The sequence below is a fragment of the Canis lupus genome, chromosome 35 (assembly GCF_011100685.1).
Source record: "Canis lupus familiaris isolate Mischka breed German Shepherd chromosome 35, alternate assembly UU_Cfam_GSD_1.0, whole genome shotgun sequence".
Taxonomy (NCBI): Eukaryota; Metazoa; Chordata; class Mammalia; order Carnivora; family Canidae; genus Canis; species Canis lupus.
In genome coordinates, this window is record NC_049256.1 from 9,399,110 (window position 1) to 9,410,180 (window position 11,071).

The 11,071-nt window shown below is 40.8% G+C and overlaps 1 long non-coding RNA gene across 1 annotated transcript in view; it reads left to right on the forward strand.

Moving 5' to 3' along the window:
- The window catches only part of LOC106558239, a 39,426-nt gene extending 33,789 nt beyond the window's left edge, over nt 1–5,637 (forward strand). Inside the window, exon 4 of the long non-coding RNA XR_005384121.1 lies at nt 5,380–5,637. This is a non-coding gene — a long non-coding RNA (uncharacterized LOC106558239). The remainder of the gene's footprint in view (nt 1–5,379) is intronic.
- Nucleotides 5,638–11,071: the final 5,434 nt, after the last annotated feature.

Genomic DNA, 11,071 nt, shown 5'->3' on the forward strand with positions numbered 1-11,071 from the left:
TCTTTACGTTCTGTCTCCCTTTCTGATATTTCCCACACATTTCTTCTCCCTTCCCTTATATTCCCTTTCACTATTATTTATATTCCCCAAATGAATGAGAACATGTAATGTTTGTCCTTCAACGACTGACTTACTTCACTCAGCATAATACCCTCCAGTTCCATCCACGTTGAAGCAAATGGTGGGTATTTGTCATTTCTAATAGCTGAGTAATATTCCATTGTATACATAAACCACATCTTCTTTATCCATTCATCTTTCGTTGGACACCGAGGCTCCTTCCACAGTTTGGCTATCGTGGCCATTGCTGCTATAAACATCTGGGTGCAGGTGTCCCAGCGTTTCATTGCATCTGTATCTTTGGGGTAAATCCCCAACAGTGCAATTGCTGGGTCGTAGGGCAGGTCTATTTTTAACTGTTTGAGGAACCTCCACACAGTTTTCCAGAGTGGCTGCCCCAGTTCACATTCCCACCAACAGTGTAAGAGGGTTCCCTTTTCTCCGCATCCTCTCCAACATTTGTTGTTTCCTGCCTTGTTAATTTTCCCCATTCTCACTGGTGTGAGGTGGTATCTCATTGTGGTTTTGATTTGTATTTCCCTGATGGCAAGTGATGCAGAGCATTTTATCATATGCATGTTGGCCATGTCTATGTCTTCCTCTGTGAGATTTCTGTTCATGTCTTTTGCCCATTTCATGATTGGATTGTTTGTTTCTTTGGTGTTGAGTTTAATAAGTCCTAGCCTCAGCAATCAGACAACAAAAAGACATTAAAGGCATTCAAATTGGCAAAGAAGAAGTCAAACTCTCCCTCTTCTCCGATGACATGATACTCTACATAGAAAACCCAAAAGTCTCCACCCCAAGATTGCTAGAACTCATACAGCAATTCGGTAGCGTGGCAGGATACAAAATCAATGCCCAGAAATCAATGGCATTTCTATACACTAACACTGAGACTGAAGAAAGAGAAATTAAGGAGTCAATCCCATTTACAATTGCACCCAAAAGCATAAGATACCTAGGAATAAACCTAACCAAAGAGGTAAAGGATCTATACCCTCAAAACTATAGAACACTTCTGAAAGAAATTGAGGAAGACACAAAGAGATGGAAAAATATTCCATGCTCATGGATTGGCAGAATTAATATTGTGAAAATGTCAATGTTACCCAGGGCAATATACACGTTTAATGCAATCCCTATCAAAATACCATGGACTTTCTTCAGAGAGTTAGAACAAATTATTTTAAGATTTGTGTGGAATCAGAAAAGACCCCGAATAGCCAGGGGAATTTTAAAAAAGAAAACCATATCTGGGGGCATCACAATGCCAGATTTCAGGTTGTACTACAAAGCTGTGGTCATCAAGACAGTGTGGTACTGGCACAAAAACAGACGCATAGATCAGTGGAACAGAATAGAGAATCCAGAAGTGGACCCTGAACTTTATGGTCAACTAATATTCAATAAAGGAGGAAAGACTATCCATTGAAAGAAAGACAGTCTCTTCAATAAATGGTGCTGGGAAAATTGGACATCCACATGCAGAAGAATGAAACTAGACTACTCTCTTTCACCATACACAAAGATAAACTCAAAATGGATGAAAGATCTAAATGTGAGACAAGATTCCATCAAAATCCTAGAGAAGAACACAGGCAACACCCTTTTTGAACTCGGCCACAGTAACCTCTTGCAAGATACATCCACAAAGGCAAAAGAAACAAAAGCAAAAATGAACTATTGGGACTTCATCAAGATAAGAAGCTTTTGCACAGCAAAGGATACAGTCAACAAAACTCAAAGACAACCTACAGAATGGGAGAAGATATTTGCAAATGACATATCAGATAAAGGGCTAGTTTCTAAGATCTCATGTCATTTCTTACAACCATCCGATGTGCACAAATCACCTCTACAGAGTCATGAGTTTGGAGAGAGCAATCCCTGAAGGCCAACCTGTCCTGGATGAAGGGTGGTTTGTCTTTGCCAGGCCAGAGAGTCCCTAGTGAAGTTCATCTGCCGTGGTTTGCTGGGCGATGGAGGGGTTATGGTTGGTGAGAGGTTTGAACTTCAACTGACATATTATTAGAGGAGACCTATGCCAGTTTGAAAATGTTGTTTGTCTTGACTCTTTTTTTTTTTAATGATGTAATGGGAAAAGATGCTGATCAGAAATGCAATGGACTACTTGATGGTTTTTGTCATAATTCATCTTATAACCTCTTTCATTCCCCCCACCCCACCACTTGACAATTATCTTTACCATCTAATTTTCATCATGTTCTCAAAATATATAACTCAATTAGGTTAGATACATTTATTGAATGGTTACTATGTGCAAAGCATTATATTAGGTTTTCTAAAATTAGTGCAATGAGTCGCTACATGAAGATGGAAAGATGATGATTGCTAAATGAATTCGTGGAGATTTGGGCTGTCTTGCCTCCTTTTTCACATAGGTGCTGGTCTTGGAATGATGCATATGGCAGTTCTCATGTAAAACTGGAGAAAAGCCAAAGAATTCCAGGACCTTAAAACTATGATAGGAACTTGGTAATTTATAACACTAATTACTGCTGATACAAATAGGATAATGGATTAGTTTTTTTTTTTTTTTAATTTTTATTTATTTATGATAGTCACAGAGAGAGAGGGAGAGAGAGGCAGAGACACAGGCAGAGGGAGAAGCAGGCTCCATGCACCGGGAGCCTGATGTGGGACTCGATCCCGGGTCTCCAGGATCGCGCCCTGGGCCAAAGGCAGGCGCCAAACCGCTGCGCCACCCAGGGATCCCCGATAATGGATTAGTTATAAGCACTTATAACTCCATTTTATCATGCTCCAATTAAAGTATATGCCATACAGCTTAGATATCTTATGGTTGCTAAGGCCTATGGCTAAGACCAGCAAAATGGGTAAGCATGCCCCATGGTGATTGATGTGTGGACATTTCTAGAAACAACATTTCTCCTGGCCAATCTTGGAAAAAAATATAGGAAGAATTGAAAATTTTATTATTATTAAGTGAGCCATCTTTCCTCATTCTTGCCAAGTTCCTTTTATTGGCTGGCTCTAGTGATTAGGGAGAAGTTTAAAATAGTGATGTTTGGGCAGCCCGGGTGGCTCAGCGGTTTAGTGCCGCCTTCAGCCCAGGGCATGATCCTGGAGTCCTGGGATCGAGTCCCACGTTGGGCTCCCTGCATGGAGCCTGCTTTTCCCTCTCCCTGTGTCTCTGCCTCACTCTCTCTCTCTCTGTGTCTCTCATGAATAAATAAACTCTTAAAAAAATAAAATAGTGATGTTCTAATCCATTATTTCAGTTTGAAAATGCATAGTTATTATTATAAATTTATATAGGAAAATTAAAAAATACCTACTGAACAAAAAGTGAAGCTCAATAAAATTTCTTTTTCAGAGAAGAATAGGCTGAGGATTGTCTTTAGTTGGTTTTTGTGAGAGTACGAGGTCCTTTTTCCCTCCGCAGGGGCTGGATCAGATTGTGGGCCTTGGATATCTATGTTTCTCATAAAGAAGAAATATTAGTGAACTTTGGGTAACTAAAGAAATGGGACTTCATTCTTTGGGTAACTTTGGGGTGGGATAAGGCTGGTTCTGGAGTTTTTGAAAACACCTAGGATTTTGGATCTTTCTGATCAATGGCTGTATTAGTATCCTGTGGCTGCTGTAACAAATCACCACTAACTGGGGAGCTTAAAACAACAGAAATCTATTCTATCAAAGTTATAGAGGTCAGGAGTCTGGAACAATGTGTTGGCAGGTGCTCCCTCCTGAGGCTTAAGGAGAATCCATTCCTTCTTCTGCTCGTGGCTCCAGGTGTCCATTGACTTGTGAAATCACTGAAATCTCTGTCTCCATGATCACGTTGCTTCCTCCTCTTCATTCTGTCTCAAATCTCCCCTTTCCTTTCTCTCATAAGGACATTGGCCATTGGATTTTGAGGCCCACCTGCATGATCTAGAATGATCTTCTCATTCTCAGATCCTTACCTTAATTACATTTGCAAAGACCCTTTCCCCAAATAAAATAACATTCACAGGTTCTAGGGATGAGGATGTGGACATGTCTTTTTGGGAGCCTCTGTTTAACCTGCTATGGTAGCTTTCAAACTTCTTCTAAATCATGGGAAGAAATACAGCTTACAGTATAATCTAGCTCCCCTGCATACAGGAAATGAAATAATTTTATTTATTTATTTTAAAAAAGATTTATTTGTTTTTAGAAAGAGAGAGAGAGAGGGAGCAGGAGAGAGAACATGAATGGAGGGAGGGACAGAGGGAGAGAACCTCTAGCAGACACACTGAGCATGGAGCCCAGTGTGAGGCTCCACCCCAGGACCCTGAGATCACAACCTGAGCCAAAACCAAGAGTTGGCTGCTCAACTGACTGAGCCACCCAAGTGCCTCATGGAAATGAAAAAGTTTTACAGAAACGGTACTTTCTCTTACCGTACCATTCATAGTACATGTGAGATGTACTATGTTTCATTCTATTCTACATCATTGTGGGCTACTTCAACAAAATCCTGTTTACCGATCTACTAAATTGATCACATGACCTGTTGCCACCAACAATTCTAGATCTCAGAGGATCCTGGGCTATATCAGAATGTTTAGACTCTCTTGATTGGAGAACACTAATTTGTCTTGGATTCCTCAGGGCTGGCTGAACTGAATTGGCTTTGAAGGAGTGATAGGGAGGTTAAAGGTGTGATCAGAATGCTTCATTATTTAATAGCCTCTTAATTATATTAAATGCAAATGAATATTTACTGACATCTTTTCATGCATCAAGCATTGTGTCAAATATGAAAACCACAAAAAGAAACTGTACAAACTCACCCTAGGCATTCCCTAAATTCTCTTCCAAATTATGCTATATAGATTATATTAAATATCCATCTTAATCACTAATTTCTCTGCCAAGGCAAATAGCTATTTATAAATCGTCTGTTGGATCCACTTAGCAACTTTTCACATATATTCTTAAATACTCAAACTGTGTCGTCCCACCGAAGCACCTAAATTAATGCTTTATACATTGTTTGAAAAGGATTTACAGGTGACTAGAGGCAAGCTATTTCAGAGAAGAGGCTAATCCACATTTCTCATAATTGTGTGGACATTTTAAGTGCTTTGCAAGAGAGACTACAAATGCAAAAGCAGTGACAAAAAAAAGCCCTGCTTCCATTTCAAGCAGGTGACGTAAGAGAACTAAAATTCATGATTAAGAAAAATGAAATTGTATAAATTATAGCAGAAATGCCTGTCATCACCCGTATTAGCTGCTGAAATGCCTCCAGGGGGTTAGATTAGAAAAAGAAAATTACTTATCTGTAATTCTTATTCTCTTTAGGTAGCAATTATAATAGATATACACTCTTGGGTGTAAGTCATTGGTGTGAGAACCAGGAGTAGACGAGAAGCCGGCTAAAGAATTATAACCCTCAAGGAAGATGCACCCTGGGACGTCAAGGGCATAATGTATATGGAATGTCATTGCCCTCAAATATCATTCCTATCTGACCATCAAAAAGAACTGGCGAATTTAGTCCCTCAGAAGAAAAGAAGGAATGAGTGGATCTATTATTATTATTATCATATATTAAATGTATAAAGGTCTAGCCCTAGGCAAAATTTGTGAATTGAGTCTACTCATTTTCTCTCTGCGTCTCTACCTACTTCAAGAATCCAATACCCACCTTCTTGCCATTTCTCTCACTCTGCTCTTAGGAAATACTTCATTAAATTTATTTACACCGAAGCGAAGACTCTGACAGCCTTGGAGAGGGAATAAGGGGCCATAGGCCTGATGCTGGCTTCGTTACCACTTTGTCCTGGGGTGTATGTCAGGTGAACTGTGTCACCTCTTTGGGCTCCAGGGTCCTCACTGATACAATGAGAGGGTTGAACTAGGTGAGTGATATTTCTAGAACACTTTCGTCCCCATGATTCTAGGTGGGAAAGACAGGCTAAACATTAGGCTAATTTTAGGCTAAAATGTTAGGCTAAAAATGTTACCCTCGAATATGGCATTTAAATGGAAGTGGAGCTGACAAAGCCCTACACCGTAGAAATGAAGCTTGACTTGAGGCATCCACTGGGACACAGGGAAGTATTTGGGGGTGTGTGTTTGTTTGACTAGAACTGCTGAGGTCATATCACATGAATGGCTGCCATACAAGAACCCAAGACTGGCCCTACGTGTGTATCTTAATGTAACTTGAGTTGGGCCATAGTTCACACAAGAGCCCCTAATTGGACAAGAGATTTTTGGAAGCTACACTTTTCCAGGGCAACATTAGTGCAGAGAAGCAACCATTCATGAAGGGTTACTCCAGTGTCTAAAAGAGCTAGGGCCATTTCCAGAAATGTCTGCTTCATGGTAAAGGAGTGACTTACACCAGGAGTGTTTTTTATTCCTTTATGACATGTGTAGGGACTGGCTACATGTTCCTCTTTGTACATAGAGACAGAGAAAGGCGTTTCTTTCCCTACTCTTTTTCTTACACCAATCCCTGCTTCCCTCTTCTTTGGAAACGATTCCAGGCCAGCTTGAAGGAAGTAATGCTAGGAACCTAAGTCTCGAATCAGAAATCCAAACCTGTTCCTTTGACACATCTATTTGGAGCAGTGACTCTTGACTCCTTGTATTCTAACAATGAGGACAAGGAGGCAGAAGGTGGGGATGAGCAATACGAGGTAGGACGTGTAGTTAGGTTGAGAATAGACTTAAAGCCCATGTGGCATTAATTAGGCTATTCTAGTTGCCTTTTTTTCTACCATTTTTTTTTCTTATTTCAAATAACCCAGGGGTTGCTTTCACAGCAACTCTGACCCTGTGTTCCCTTTATATTTGGGAAGACTAGAATTAAGCAGCAGGTCTTCAGTCCATTCTGTCCCCTTACTGTGAGGGTATTGGGTCCAGGAAAGTCCCCAGGAAAAAGAAAAGGCAGATAACTCAGTCTAGTTTCCTTGTAAACCTGGAAATGACAGACCTTCTGGCAAACAATTGAATGGCATTTGTTAGCAGGAGAGTCCTTGTCCATGGATTGTTTTTAGCAGAATGTGTCTGGTTGCATAGAATTATCTATCATAAATTGACATGGGATGTATGCACTTATGGAGTATGGCTCCCTGGGAAATTCCACATGAACTATCTGAGTAATGGGAGTGTTATACAGAACGTGGAACTCTTCTGTCCGTGACATGAGCTATACACATTGCTTAGAGACACCATGTGTTAATCTAAGCCAGAGAGCATCTGATGGGGTGAGAAGAAACTGGAGAGCTCCCATGATGGTTCCAGGGCTTTCTCTGCCTCATCTGTGCCTCTAGATGACTCGAATCCTTGAAATGACCAGTAAAGCTTGATATTGAGTAGAATTTCTGACTCATATGAGACTGGTTTGACAATCTCATCCTTCGTGTTTTCTCAATGTGTGTGTTGCTTCTTTGGTGGTAGCTACTTTTCTTAATCTTTTTCAAGTTGCATTCAAAAATTGTTTCATCCATACAGTCATTCATCCATTCTCTCATTCAACATACGTTTATTTATATGCCTACTACATGACAGGCCCTTTTCTAAATGGAAGGGAGGCACAGTGAACAAAAAATGGACAAAAATCCCTGCCTTCGTGGGTCTCACCCTCCAGTGGAGGTGATAGGCAATAGATATTAGTAGAAAAGTAAAAAATCCTATGGTAGAAGGTTATACGTACTACAGGGGAAAAAGAAAAGCCAGACCAAAGAGTTGAGGATTGCAGTGGGGAGAGGTAACAATTGCAAATGAAGTGGCTGGAGTAAGCATCCATGAGAAGGTGATTTTCTTCTGGGTCATGAACAAGGGGTAGTGAAGGGGGAGGCAGGTGGGGGGAAGGGGTGACTGGATGATAGGCATTGCGGGGGGCACTTGACAGGGTGAGCATTGGGTGTTATACTATATGTTGGCAAATCGAACTTTAACAAAAAATATATATATTAAAAAAAAAAGGTGACTTTCTGTCAAATGCCCAGGGGAGGTGAGGAAGTGGACCATATGAATATCAGGGAGGAGAGTTGGTAGTCTGAGGGAGAGTCTGGAGAAGGTGCGAGACCATGGGGCCGGTTTGAAGCAAAGCACGGATGCATTCTGTGTGCCTGCAGAGGGGTCAGAGGGCTGAGCTCACGCTGGCTCACAGATGGTTTACAGCTTTAGAAAGACCTGGGCGTCCTCTGGAGCCCTGGAAGCAGAGGAATGACGTGACCCAACTCACATTTGTGACTAGAGTTCATTTTTAACCAGAATTCACCTGAAAAACCTCTGGGGAAGAAAGCTGGTTATCTAGGGGCTTGGCACAGGCCCAGAGTCATCTACCCACAGACCTGTCCTCCTCAGGGGCAGTTTTATGTAAAACCTCTTTTGAGAATGGGGTGCAAAAAGTCTTCACGCAGGACATATAAATTTGTCCTGAGCGTTATTTTATTTTAATTTTTAAAAGATTTTATTTATTTATTCATGAGGGACACACAGAGAGGCAGAGACACAGACAGAAGGAGAAGCAGGCTCCCTGTGGGGAGCCCAATGTGGGATTCGATCCCAGGACCCCAGGATCATGACCTGAGCCAAAGGCAGATGCTCAACCACTGAGCCACCCAGACATCCCGAGTGCCATTTTAAAAATCTTTAAGAAATACAGCATACTTATACAAGAGAGTGCACAAGCCATAGACATATAGTTTAGTGAATTATAATAAAGAAAATCATATAACCATCACTTAGGTCAAGGATTTGAATGACCTCAGAGGCTCCTGTATATCTCTTTCCAATTCTAGCTCATCCCCAATTCCCTAAAAGTAACCCCTCTCCAAACTTTCACGGTGATCACTTCCTGGCTTTCTTCGTTCCTTCTGCATCTGTGTATGTGTGGATATCCGTGAACAATATTTTTACTTATTTTACTCGGTGGCTGGCTTTCCCCCCTCAATGCTGTGTTTGTGTAACTCATCCTGATTGTTATTTGTAGCTGTGGTTTTTTTTGCATTATTATATATCCCACAGAGCAAATACCTTTAATTTTTTACTCATTGTACCGTTGATGGGTATCTGGGTTCTTCCCTGCTATGAATGTCCCTGTGCGGGTGTCCTGGTGTCCAGGTACAGCCACGTCTGTGGGGCAGACATCTAAGACTAGGACTGCGGGGTCACAGGATATCTGTTTGTTCAGTTTTAATAGATTGTGTCAAACTATCTTTCAGAATGCTTGTTTTAATTTCCTCTCTTTCCAGCAGGGATGGGAATTACTCTTGGTCCATCTTTTTGTCTACACTTGGTCAGGGTCAGTTTGCTTTTTTTGAATTTGAGCTATTCTGGTGGGGATATAGTGACATCTGAAAGTGGTTTTAATTTGCAGTTGCCTTGTTACAAATGAGTTGAATACCTTTTCATGTTTATTGACCATTCGCATGGCCTCTTATGAAGTAAAGTCTCCTGCACATTTTCTTCCTATCAGGTGGTCGATGTTTTTCTTATTGATTTGCAGGCACCTTTTTCCTTTGAAATATATTTTTAGGAGCAGGATATAATTGCAAATATCTGGTCTCACCCTCTTCATTCTCTTACTGATGTCTTTTGAAGAGCAGATGTTCTTAATCTGACTGAATGTGGTCATATTTACCAATCTTTCTATTTTTTTAAAACTTATTTTTATTTGGGGCAGGAGAGAGAGAGAGAGAAAGAGAGAGAGAGAGAGCAGGAGCTCACTAGTGAGGGAGGGGCAGAGGGAGAAGCAGACTCTCAGCTGAGCAGGGAGCCCAGTTTGGGGATCCAGCCCAGAACCCTGGGTCATGACCTGAGCCAAAGGCAGACACTCAATCGACTGAGCCACCCAGGTGCCCTTTTTCTTTGTGGTTTGTACTTTTTAGCACTAAAAAAAAAAAAAAAAACCAACTTTCCCTAGTTCCAGCATTATCTTATAAAATCCTCCCATTTTGCCTTTCACATTTAATCTAAAATTAATTTAGTTTTAAACTCTTGGATTCGTTTTTGGATTTTGTGTATGATAAGAGGCAGAGACCGTTTTTTTCCTTCCCTTCCTCTTTTCCTTTTTTCTTCCCTCTCTTTCACCCTCCCTGCTCTCTCTCTCTCATCTCTTCTTTCTTGTTCTTCAGTGTCATTCTATCATAGATCAAGTGTCCACAATACATGGGCATCATTCTTCAGATTCCCTTTTAAAATTGCTTCTTCCTTGAGAAGAAAAGGCTTTACCTGGAAAGATTTTTTGATGAAAGTATAATACAGCATGAACTCCATCAGAGCAGGAACCATGTTTCATCCATTCCTGTTTCTCCGGCACCCAGCACAGTGCTCAAGCAATGTTTATTTACTGAAGTGATCATTACTCATACTTTCATGATAGGATAGAGTAAGATGAAAAGCTCGAACTTTGGAGGGACACCTGGGTGGCTTGGTGGTTTAGCTTCTACCTTCAGGTCAGGTCATGATCTCGGGGCCTGGGATCGAGTCCCACATTGGGCTCCCTGAATGGAGCCTGCTTCTCCCTCTGCCTGTGTCTCTGCCTCTCTCTCTGTGTTTCTCATGAATAAATAATAAAATCTTTTAAAAAAATAAAGAAGTCTTGGAAAAAACAACAATCAGTGATCTGTCTATCCCTTTTATGGTTTCTTTAGCTAAAAAACAAGAGTCTGACGGTGGTTCTCAACTTTGGCTGAGGTTTAGGATTGCCTGGGAAAATTTAAAAGATACAAAAGCCCTAAAGATTTTATTTAATTGATCTGGGCTGTTGTGATCTAGGCAACAAGATTTTTCAAGTGATTCTAGTGAGCAGCCAAGGTTGAGAATCACCAGGAGAAGAAATAGTGAGAGCACGCTGTTACTATCATGATCGCCAGGTAAAATACAGGAGGCTTAGTTAAAAGTGAATTTCAGATGGCCAAAAAACATTTTTTTAAAGTATAAGTCTGTCCCAGATATCGCTTGAAGCATACTTATGCTGAATAATTACATGTTTATCTGGAATTCAAATTTCACTGAATGCCCTGTGTTTTTG